Source organism: Oryzias latipes, chromosome 2, assembly GCF_053564925.1.
Source record: "Oryzias latipes strain Hd-rR chromosome 2, Olatipes_Hd-rR_3.1".
Taxonomy (NCBI): domain Eukaryota; kingdom Metazoa; phylum Chordata; class Actinopteri; order Beloniformes; family Adrianichthyidae; genus Oryzias; species Oryzias latipes.
The window spans coordinates 42,638,815-42,651,261 of NC_136238.1; the positions used below are offsets into that span (position 1 = coordinate 42,638,815).

Consider the following 12,447-nt stretch of genomic DNA (forward strand, 5'->3'; position numbering starts at 1 on the left):
AAAATGAACATTTGTGAATGTTGCACTTGTAACTCCGTTCAGCTCCGTGGAAATAATTGATGGCGTTCCCCTAAAGATGTGTGCGTTCCTCGCCTGGCCCTGGCCCGAAAAACCCCTAATTACTCTCAGGAGACGGCGGGCCCTCGGTAGGAAAGATTGGCTGAAACTCTTAGAAAGTGGCGTTCTAGTCTGGATCCTCGCTGCCATCTTTGCACGCTGCTTGCATCATCCCATGACCACCTGGAGGCACCAGCAAAGCCCGAGGGTCCGGGGCGTTTCACAGTTTTACTTCACCGGGCCGGTGCCGGTGTTAAAAAATGAACTCATTTATGAGTTTTGAGGATTACAGTCGGAACTTTTGACCTAAAAAAGTCAAAATATTTGACGTTTTGTTGTAATTATGGGAAAATTGTTTGTCAGGTGGACTTTATGTTCACCATAAATGGAAACCAGGTGAGTTAAGCCCCAAAAAAACCAAAACGTTCCACAGTAGATGACATATTTGGACTGATCGACACAAAATAACATAGTTTAAATGGAAAGTGATAAAGGCTTACTCAATTTGATGCAAACCTTTTTAACATTTTAAAAATATAAAAATTATTTACATAAACACCAAAAAGTAAAAAAAAGACGATGAAAGAGACTGAGATCAAAGAGGTAAACATTTGTTGACCTGATTACGTTCTCAGAGCACCTGAAGTTTGTTTGAGGATGCCCCTCCCCCACCGTCCTATACAGATAATTGATAAATAAATAACAAAATCTTTGACTTGTTTTCGATATGTCTCCTTTAATCCTCGGGTCAATTTTGACCAAAATATCTGTTAAATCATGTTCAGAGTCTGGTGACATTCCGGCAGTGGAATGTACCAACGTTTTTGCTGGTGGAGTGGAACGTTCCGGTGCGATTCTAAGGTGGGGCACCAATTGGGCGTTTTGTTTCTGTTATTTAAGGTTCCGATGCTTCGTTTCTGTTACTGACATGGACAAATTCAGAAAATAACATTTGAAAATGTTTACATCTTAAATCCTAAATAACTGAGAGAAAAAAAAGAAAAAGCTATTGATATAAATAAAAGATATGATTCAAACCATGAAGGTAAACATTAGAAATAAATAGAACTCTAATTCTTGTAATTTAATTAGATTTATGATAAATGAATTGGCCCTTGTGTAACTGCGCTCCTTTCCCCCGTATTCGTGGACAAACAGAATACGGTTTTGTAGCTGCTGCCTCCTATAGGTGGATGTTGGAATGACTATGATTGACTGAGCTGACCTCTTTTTTTGACAAAACTTAGGAAGCAGAGGTGTGCTTTGGTCTTTCTTTCAGTAAATCAGTAAATCTTTTTTATCTCGATAAAATAATACCCTGTAACCTCTGAAGGCCGTGTCACACAGCTATTACGTACATTTAGTGCATATTACACGGATAAAAATTGGTTCATACGTGGATATGTGGAAAAAGTGAGAGAAGTTGTGGTTTTTACATGAAATTTTCACTAATGTTTCACGAATGAACCCTGTTAAAATCATGGAAGAAGCATGAATAAACCACACAAAGAACACGTAAATGAATGTAAAAGCCAAAGTTCGTTAGTGATCCATGTGTCAAGTATGTCATTTGAACGTTTGAAGTCTGTTAGACATACAGGGAACAGTCGTGGAAAGACACATATTTGCGTATTCACCTAACATAAATCATTCACAATTACATCAAATGAAATAACTAAATTTAAACTAAATAAAAACGCAAAAGCTGCGTAATTCTCAACCGACCAAAAATTCTCAACAGCTCAAAATCAAGATATATATGAGGATGGTGCTAGAGTGTGTTGTTTGAATGATTTGGCGGTGTCTAGGCCACCACATATGGAGAACTCAAGTCAGGACTATTCGTCTTTTGGTTTCTTGGGTTTAATTCTAACACAAAGTAAAATTTCATTTGAGAAACGAGTACATTTTCACTTTATTGTAACTGTAAACATAAACTGCTATGTTTTGACGCCCTGGGGTTGTTTGTGTTGTGCGTCATCTCTTGAACCAATGACATGCAACGGTTGGTCAGTAAGGTCATTGTTGACTCTAGGCAACATGTGGGCTGTTCTAATCACACGCGTGAACACCCTTAAAACAACCTGGTGGAGGAGAGTCAAGGAAACGAGGAAAGAGGATCTGGGCCTCATCCTTGGTCAAGATTTTACCCCAAACCATCTGTCCTCAGTGTAGCTTCCTCCAAAGGCGTACCGATAGACCAAGTCTTGACCTAAGAGTTGCTCCCTCGTGCTAAATATCGTGTTTATGAACGTGTTGTCTGTAGGATCCGAGCTCTCCTGATGCTGGTTCCTCTTGGGTTTTTAAATAGACATAAGAAAGCGGAGAGCGTGACTGCTCAATGCATTGCGTGTTCAGGGACCATTTCTGACATCTGATGCGTAGCTGTTGCTTGTTGTGTGCTGCGCCTTGTAAGTTGACTGTCACGTCATTCTTTATTCAAAAGCTGCTAGTTGTAGCAACAACAGTTTACAGGCAAAAAGAATTCGTCAGGAACATCCCGTTTAAGGGACAAACAAACCTGTAATTTTCTATTTGAACTTTGTTCTTTGTCTTCTGCCTTGTTGGTTTACTCTGAAGTTATGATTTAACCTGGTAAAAACAGGTCTTTACCAGGTTTCGTGTTCTCTGACATTAAGGTACTCCCCTCCTCCGTTACAGGACCGGGTTCTTACCGGACCTGTAGAGAAGCCTGCAGTCCATCATCTTTAAACAAAAGCCCCACAGCTTCTACTGCCCCAATGTCAAACCCACTGATACAATGATGGCGTCATCTCTCAATAGTTTGAGTTGGGAATGCGGGCTCAGACGGGTCTCATTGAATCTGTTGCAGCAGTGACTTTCAAGTACGAAAAACATTTGACCTGGTTTGAAATCAGGTTCCTATAGTTAAGTCCCAAGATTTTTAGCAACACATTTAAAAAACAGAATGATGCCTTACTTTACTGAAACAACGCTAACTAGCAACCCGTAAAGAAATACAGTTCAACACATTACACGTTAGCCGTGTTAGTGTATTCACAATGTCTGTAACTCCCAACATTGTTAGTTAAATGTAAAAAAACAAAGTTGTAATTATGCTAACTGTCAAATTTTGCAACATGTTAGCTGCAATAGTGTATTCACAATACCTGTAATTCCCAACCCTTTGTGAAAATAGCATACTGATATCGCTAAAACAAACCTTACTGTGACTATGCTCCGAACCTTGTTGTCAAGACGTGAAAGAAACACAGTGCGACAAGCTACATGTTAGCTGTGTTGGCGTATTCACAATATCTGTAACTCCCAACCGTGTTGGGTACATGTAAAAAATACATTGACACTGCTGAAAGAAATGTCACTGTGACCACGCTAACTACCACTCTTGTTAGTAACACCTAAAAATATCAGTTCACGTTAGCTGCGTTAGCATTTCCTCGATACCTCTAAATCCCAACTTTTTTAGTAGCACATAAAATAATAAGCTGATTTGGCTAAACCGAACGTTACTGGAACTACGCTAACTCAAGAAAACACAGACACAGGTGCCGCTAAACAAACTGTACTGTGAGAGCATTAACTCCCAACACAGTCCGACACCGCTACATGTTAGCTGCGTTAGCCTACTCACAGAATAAATCCATGGTGCTCCGGGACATTTTTTTTAAAGACTAAAGCTTCAGTCATCGTCTGTGCGCCTTAATCCTGGTAGACTTAGTAGATCCTAGTCAAATAACACTTCCTTTTCCTTTTCATGTCATGAACACGATCTTCCTATCATGATTAGTTCTTTTAGATGGTTTTATTTACTTACTTTACTTATCTACTTAATTTATTAGCACCTTGAAACCATCAGAACATCTGGTGGTGTTTTCTGGCATCTGTGGGTTTTTGCTTCACATTTTCTAAAAGTCAATAAAACCAAGAACTTCAGAAGCATGTATGGTTTTTTTCTGAATAGAAGGCCCTGTTTTTTTTAAAAATATGGTTAAAAAAACAAAGAAAGAGGTATGGAGACTCAGAAATCTGTATTTTCTGTTGATGTTGGCTGATGTTTTATCTTGACCCATGCTCTCTGCCGTCTAAATTTAATATGAATACTAATGTGGCCCCAGAGATCTTTTTCTACCAAAGCTAGCAAAGGTGTTGACAGTTAGCATGATAAAGATGTTTCAATGAGGCTATAGGAGGCCTTCCAAGGAGCTGGTGGGTCATTTGAGGCCGGCGCTTAGTTTTCATAAACGTTGCAGTTCAGCCCCAGGATCTAATTTGGAGGAAATGTAACAACGTGCACTTACCGTGAGTTCAGCTAGCACGAGCACGACAAACACTGGAGACAAATAACAGGAGCGCAAACGCCAGCCGGGTAGCAGCTGGATCGCTTTCTGCCAGGCAGCTGTCAGGAGAACGGGAAATATCTGTTGGCTCATCTTATTTACCTTACATCCCACTGATAGTGTGCTACACAGAATCCCGTCTAGCTGTCAGCTGAGGTCTTCCACGGCTCGTTTGGGTGAAACCTGACAGCTGGTTCTGCATTCAAAGGGAAGAATTCCTCATCCCACTTTGATAACCTCACACGAGTCGACTGTTTCACCATTTAATTATCCCCTCCTTAATTGCAGAGTCGAGCACACTCACTACATCCTGCTGCTCGTTGTAATGAGTAGTGCCATGGAAACCAGGCCTGGTCAGGGTTCAACTCTGAAAAATGAACTGTATAGACTGGTCTGTACTCTGAAAAACTGGATTTCTGTACCTTAATGCCACACAGGCAATGTGAGACTTTGTGTTCATGTCCAAAAATGTCGTATTTCTCCAAAGCAAAGATTTACACTAATGCTACAAAAACAGAGCCAAACGGTGTCCTATCGGACAAAGTTTTACCATATTATCTCTACAAATGAACACTTGTTGGATTTCCAAAATAAAACGTGTGAGGATTTCTGGCTTCTTGTTAATGACTGAATTATTAGGCATAGACATAGACATTAGACATAGATACAGACATTTGTGCACTTTATTTTATTTTATTTTTGTATTGCACGAATCTCATTTTCAGGTCGGTCCGTTGCTTCCGTCAATTTCTGATCGTGCACACCTCAAAGCGCATTGTTTGATATATATACCATGGTCATTTACAGGGGAAAAAATGAATTTTATTATTACTTTTTTATTACTTTAATCTTAAGTTTACATTGTTTTTCACCAAAAAGCTTATTATTAAAACCTTGGTGCATTGTCATGGTAACGGCTACAGAGTCTGCTCCGATCACGTTCTGCCTCTCTTCTATATGTCGGTCTTGCGTGATCCATCCGTGATAGTTCGTAAATGTTTCTTGCGTTCGTCATCCGTTGATGTGCACAGATGTCCGTCAAGAGTTTCAGCCGACGGGTCTTTACGTGAATTCGGTTTTGAGCTGTTCAACATTTTTGGTCGGTTGAGATTCACGCAGTGTTCGTATTGTACATACATTATAGGCAATTATTACTTAAATCTCACGTATTTGTGCGTGTTTATTGTGAGATGCATACATAAATTTATGTCTTTCCACGACCAAAGTCATGATTCAGTCAGACTTTTCCCACATGAACCACCGATTTGTAACTTTTATATCACATATGCGGCGTAGGTATGAATCACCAATGAATTGTATATAGACGGTGCAAAATTCACACACTGTTCATGCTCTACATTGATTTACGTGTTCTTTGCGTGGTTTATTGGTACTTCTTTCGTGGTTTTAACGTGGTTCATTTGTGATACATCTGTTCAAATTTCACATTTAGACCACAATTTTTCTCACTTTTTCTACGTTTATTCATGAATGACCAATTTTGATCAGTGCAATATATACAAATTGTACATAGCGGCTGTGTGACACAGCCTTAAGTAAGGCTACGCCATTTTTTAAGACTGTTTTTGGGCTCTACGTACAAATCACGTGGCCAGTGAATGCGTGTTGAAAGTTGGGCTTTGACCAATCAGGGACTCAGATTGTGTAGTGATGTACGGATGACGTTTTCAAAACACTGTAGTGCCAACCGTTTGAAAACTGATCATGAATATCGGAATAGAGCTGGAAAAAAAAAGTCTGGTGCAAGATTTACCAAACTGTTGATTTACCATTTCACACCAACCCTCGTTCATCTGTAGGAACATGCACTAGTACCAGGTAGCGACAGACTTGCGTGAACACCAAAACGCATTCAAGAACCCACGTTTAGCACGTACCTGAGCACGCGACACACGCCTGGTGTGAACGTTTAATCAGAAATGAGGAAATTAGACAACCATGGTGTAGTTTCTGTGGACATATCACATGCACAAGAGTTGGTACTCGCACCTTACTGATTCAATTCAATTCAATTTTATTTGTATAGCCCAAAATCACAACAACAGTCGTCTCGATGGGCTTCGAAGTAAAACATGAACTCAAAAGGATCATGAATACAAAGACCCCTACTCTGATGAGAGTAGGGGTCGGGAACCTATGGCTCGCAAGCCATATATGGCTCTTTTGATGGTCACATCTGGCTCACAGACAAATCTTTAATTAGATTTCATTAGACCAGTCCTTCTCAGGCGCGATTCGATGCCAGAGGGGCGCGCAGTAGTAACGGTGCTTGGAGAGAAAAAATCTGCGCCAGCACCATCAGTTTACTATAATCTATTATTTCACAGTTTGTACCAGTCGGAAACCTGTGAATTGCCGTCCCTGCAACTGCGCGCTCCTGTCTCTGAGAAAGAGCGCGCAGTTGCAGGGACAGGATGTGTGAGGAAGAAAGGGGGGGGAGGGGTAGTGGGCACATTGTCATAACTTAAAACACACAACCCATCACTCACTGCAGTGTGAGTGTGTGTTTGGCTCCACGTATGCATGTGAGCAGTCTCTCACATCTAAAGAACATTCAGACCAACCTAAGATCACGTTTAACGTCTCAACACCTGCATGAAGCTGAAACTCACCAGGTATCAACCGGACTAGATCATCAGCAGAACCACAACACAGCACCAGAAGTCCCATTAATGCTCAGAAATACTAATCATTTATTAGCAACAGCATAATAATGTTATTAAAAAAGAATCCACAGACTTATTGTACTATAAAAGTGTTGATATTACATCAAATGCACACAGTCACTTGTAAGTTTAGTTTTAAACATATTGTAGCAGACTGAGTTTAACTGGGTGGCTGTTGGGTTGTGTTATAAGTTCCGGAGTTCATTGAATGCATCAAGCAGAGATCTGATTGGCTCTCAGTTCTGTCGCTCAGCTTGTCGTTGGAGAGTTTGGACCAATGGGGTTCAGCAATGGGCCGAATAAGGGAAATTGGAGGGCTGTTGCGGCAGTGGGGGAATATAAAGTTGGGAGAAGCGCTCTCGTCTCGTCTCGGCGGGAGAGATTCAGGAGTTGCTGAATTAATTGTACAGCGTTTGTTGCTGGTCTACAGTAACCGGATTAAAGAACCTTAAAAGAGTTTAAGTCTTCGTGCCTTAGTGTGGGAAAGGGACGCTACATTAATGTATGGCTCTTTCGAAATTACATTTAAGAATACGTGGCGTTTATGGCTCTCTCGGCCAAAAAGGTTCCCGACCCCTGGACTAGAGTGTGGCGTAACTAAACTGCACAACAGCATTACCTGTACGTTATCAGTAAGGGTTGGCCGACGAAGTGTGCGGTCGTTACGCAATGGAAGCCTGAACCGTCCGACACGAAGTGCGTTAAAAAGTAATAAACGCACACTTTGTCGGACATTAACCCGCTTATACCATGGTCAGTTACAAAAGCAATACATATTAACCAGGTTTTAGTCCTTAATTCTTGTTGGGTTTTTTTCGATTTGGATCGCTTTTCTCACAAAAAGCGGACTATATGTTACGCGCCATATCACGTAACATATAGTCGCGCAGCACCACCGCTGCAGTCAAGATTCGGCGATATATATATGCTGATCGTCCCGATGGGTTGAATAAAGCATCAGTTCAGAGAGAAAGTTCACCTCTTACCGCTTGTTTTTGTCCAGATGATGAAGCAAAAGGTTGTTTTGACGAAGCCGGCGCAGTGATACAAAACATTTAAGCTAGGTGACTGGAACTTCTTTTTTCACTGTGCGGTTATCAGGTTTTAATGCACACCCAGCAGCCAATCAGAATCGAGTATTCAACCGGACCATGGTATAAGTGCGTGTAACTTACATCATCCTTACAAATACTTCACGATACAATTACCACACACACCACACTAGTACGTTCTATTTTCATGAATTCCTTTGAGGTGGCCATAAAAGTCTCAAGGGAAGTGCAAAACACCTGGCCTCCCGTTTAGATGCAGCCGCTGCCCTCTATGTCCCTCTAAGGACTCAGACAACCCAAACACTGACTATGGCATTAAGTAGAATCATATTTTAGGTGTCGGTGTCAGTACGTTTGTTCGTGTTGTGAGCAGTTGCTTGGTATTTGGCCTTTTTCTCTGCATGTGCTGTATAACAGCTGATGCAGAGAATCTCTTGACTCAGAGAGAAAGTCCTTATGTTCTTTAAAAGGCTGCAAACTCATCTTCGAGAGTTTTGAGGAGTGGAAAAAATTCTCAGTTCAACGTCCCTTTTGATGTCTGCGTGGGATGTGTTGCTTCGACGTGATAAAAGAGGTGCTAAACTCCCAGCATTTCCCACCTCGCTCCATGGGAACGTGTCATTGGAGAACAACAGCGGTAACCGTCTGGCATCGTTGAATCATCCACTGACCCTCGGGCTGCCTTCGTGGCTGTTGTCAGCCCTGGTGACAGCCCTGCGTGGGGTTTGGAGATCTGAATGAAGCCACTGGAACTGCCAGAGATCCTTAGCGTGTGCGGTCCAACTCTCTGGAAGGAAGGCAGTTCATTACAACTTTGGACTGAACTTTCAGAGGAGAACCTGTCTTAAATCGCACCAGGAACTCTCACTTTGATAGTCTGTCAACTTTCCTGAGAGCGGCTGGAGCTTCACGCCGGTGGAAGAAAGTGTCTCAGACTTAACTTCCGTTATGAACAAGACACTGATCTGTGCTTCAGGTTGTTCAAAACATCACGCTACACATGAGTCCATCTTTTAGGACGTAATTTCAGCTTAGAAGTGACGGATCATAGTCAGTGAAAGGTTAGAACCTTGTGATTGATGCTGGAGAGTTTAAAGAAGCTGTGAAGCTATGTCAACGTCCCAAGCTTGGAAACACGTGTTTGAGCGACCATTTTCTAAGAACACTCAATGTAAATACGTGTTTCCGGCTTCCGCGTTCGGTAGTCTCGCGTTCATGCTATGCTGTGAAAGTTTAAAAGTCCGTTTTTTTACCTCTACGTATACAAATCATGCAGCCGTTGAACGCGCGTTTAAAGTTAAACCAGTTGAACTTCGACCAATCAGGAACTTGGATTGGTAATGATGTATCAATGACATCCTTTTCAAAATACGGTCGTACCAACTGTTTCAAACTTGACCATGAAGGAGAAATTAATAATTGCGGTTTGTGCCTGTCTGGAAATATATGACACCAAGTCTTTGGCATTGGTTTGGCATTCAGCTGTTTTAACAGTATGCTAGCTCTTTTTTTAGAGGCTAATTTGGCATCTGGTGAGATATTTTAGACTGATTTTGAGATAAGCTAATATTATATCAATAAACTAACTGTTTTGGCTCATTTGTACAAATTTTCCACATTTTTGTTGTTGCTAATTTGTCGTTTAACCTTTACGTTTGCTTACTCTTTTCAATGATTTGTTATCAACTGATGATTTTTAATCTCATTTAGAGTTAAGATAATATTTTAGCAATGAGCTAGCTGGTTTATCTAATTTATACTTTTTTTTACCTGTTTTTGCTAATTTGTCATTTAGCCTTTATGTTTGCATTATGCTAGCTCTTTTTAATAATTTGGCATCTACTGTAGGTTTTTTAGTTAATATTTTAGCAATAAGCTAGTAGTCTTACTTATACATTTGTCCTTTTTTTTTAAACTAATTTACTGATGTTTTCCAATCTAATTTAGAGTTAAGCTAATGTTTTAGCCATGCTTTAACTGTTTTTTATGCTGTTTTGGCATTTAGCCATTGTATTTGCATTATGCTGACTTGTTTAGCTCATCTTCTTCTTCTGTTTTATCCCTTTTGGGGTCACGGGGCTGCCGGAGCCTATCCCGGCTACTTATGGGAGAAGGCAGGGTTCATCCTAGACAGGTTGCCAGTCTGTCGCAGGGCCACAATCACACACCCATGCACTCTCACACTAGGGACAATTTAGAGTTGCCAATTGACCTATGAAGGTGGCTTCCTCCCACCGTTCAATGTTTTTGAATGGTGGGAAGAAGCCGGAAACTCTGGAGAGAACCCACACATGCATGGGGAGAACCTGCAAACTCCACACAGAAAGGTCCCCCATTGTTGTTCTGTTTCAGGACCCCCAGCCGGGACTTGAACCGGGGGCCTTCTTGCTGTGAGGCAAGAGCGCTAACCACTGCACCACCACCGTGAAGCCCTGCTTGTTTAGCTAATTCAAGTATTTCAATCATAAGATAAGATAAGATAAGATAGGACATTATTGATCCACGGAGGGAAATTCAGTAGTCACAGCAGAAAAACAAGAGATATAGCAGTTAGAAAAAAACAAAGTAGCACTGAAAAAGAACAAAATTGTAATAATAGAAAGTGGAAGTAAATGTCATAAATAACAAGTTAAACAGTTAAATAACAGCAGCAGTTTAAGCAGTCCTAGACCTTGTTGTTGTATAGTCTGATTGCTGTTGGGACGAATGACCTCGGTATCGTTCCTTTTTGCACTGGGCGTGCAGCAGTCTTTGGCTGAAGGAGCTCCTCATGGTCCTCACCGTCACACACAGAGGGTAAGACGGGTTGTTCCGGATGCTGGACAGCTTGGTCAGCATCCTCCTCTCACCTACAGAGTCCACTGAGTCCAGGGGACAGAGCTAGCTCCCTTCACCAGCTTGTCCAGTTTCTTTTTGTCCATGTCAGTAATTCCTCCACACCAGCAGACAACTGCATAGAAAGTTGCTGATGTAACGACAGTTTCATAGGTCTTGAGTAGTGGCCTGCACACACCAAAGGACCTCAGTCTCCTAGGGAAGTGGAGATGACCCTGACCCTTTTTGTGCAGGACCCTTGTGTTGTCTGACCAGTCCAGTTTATTGTTGATGTGAACACCCAGGTACTTGTACACATCCACCCTATCGATGTCCAGTCCCTAAATGACCACTGGAGGACAATGAGAAGCCTTTTTTGAGAAGTCCACTACCATTTCCTTTGTATTGGTGGCATTGATGTGAAAGTGATTGAGTTCACACCAGTCCACAAAGTCCTTGATCACCTTCTGATATTCCAGATCGTTTCCCTCTGACACGCATCCAACGATGACTGTGTCATCAGAGAACTTCTGGATATGGCAGCTGTTTGAGTCATAGTGGAAGTCAGATGTGTAGAGTGTGAAACTATTGTGATACCTTGACTTGTCTTTAAGCCAATTATCTTAAGCATATTAAGGAAACATTTTCAGCTATATGTTAAACATTTTAGCTTTAACTTCAACATTTTCAACTACTTTAAAATCTATTCAAGTGCTTTAGCATTTTAAGCTATCAGCTTTGGCGTTTTCAGCGTCCACATTCCGCTAACAGCTTTGTTTGCATTATATGCATTAGTAATGCATATATCTAGCTGTGGTTTGTTTACGGACGGAATTCTATCTTCATCGGGTTCTTGAACATGCATGGCACCCGTGTGTGTGTTCAGCATGAGGCATTTGGTGGTTTCATGATGGTTTCTGTTTTCTAGAACAGTACAGATCCTCTTGCTCAGTCAGATTCACTAAAACTGTGTTTATGAGGATTTCTGCCCCGCCTGCTTCGTGTTGCTTCAAATACCGGGCTGATGAATGACTTGCCTGATTCCAGGTCTGCAGGGACCTGGAACGTGAGTCCCAGTGGTTCAAATCCGACCTGCTGGAGTTTAGACATTTGTAACACTAGCAGGGCAGAGGTCCAGATGGGCCAGGCTCGCTCCAAACCCCCCGGTGGACCCTTCGTTTCTGTGCAGGTTTGACACCAATTCAATGTAGATGTGTTACTCTTGTTCTATCAGTCAGTTCCTGCTGGAGAAAAATAGCAGGAGGGAACTGCTGGTGCTTTAATGACCTCATGACCCGTGTAGGCTCAGATCCCCGGAGAATGTTAGTCCAACACAATATCCTTCCAGCTGTCCCTCATTCAATAGATTGATGCACTGTTTTTACACTGCAGTGCAGAGAAAACGGGAACTGGTTCCTGCTTGTATTTGCTATGTAACAGATGCTTTCTTATGTTGCCATTTTGACTTGTGATTAATGTTTTGGGGAAAATTACAAACATTTGAATTTATAATCAAGA

At 41.5% G+C, this 12,447-nt stretch overlaps 1 protein-coding gene across 2 annotated transcripts in view; it reads left to right on the forward strand.

Annotated features, from left to right (window-relative positions):
- LOC101174568 (muscarinic acetylcholine receptor M4) overlaps positions 1 to 12,447 on the forward strand; it is a 64,923-nt gene that overhangs the window by 32,788 nt on the left and 19,688 nt on the right. The window lies entirely within an intron of this gene.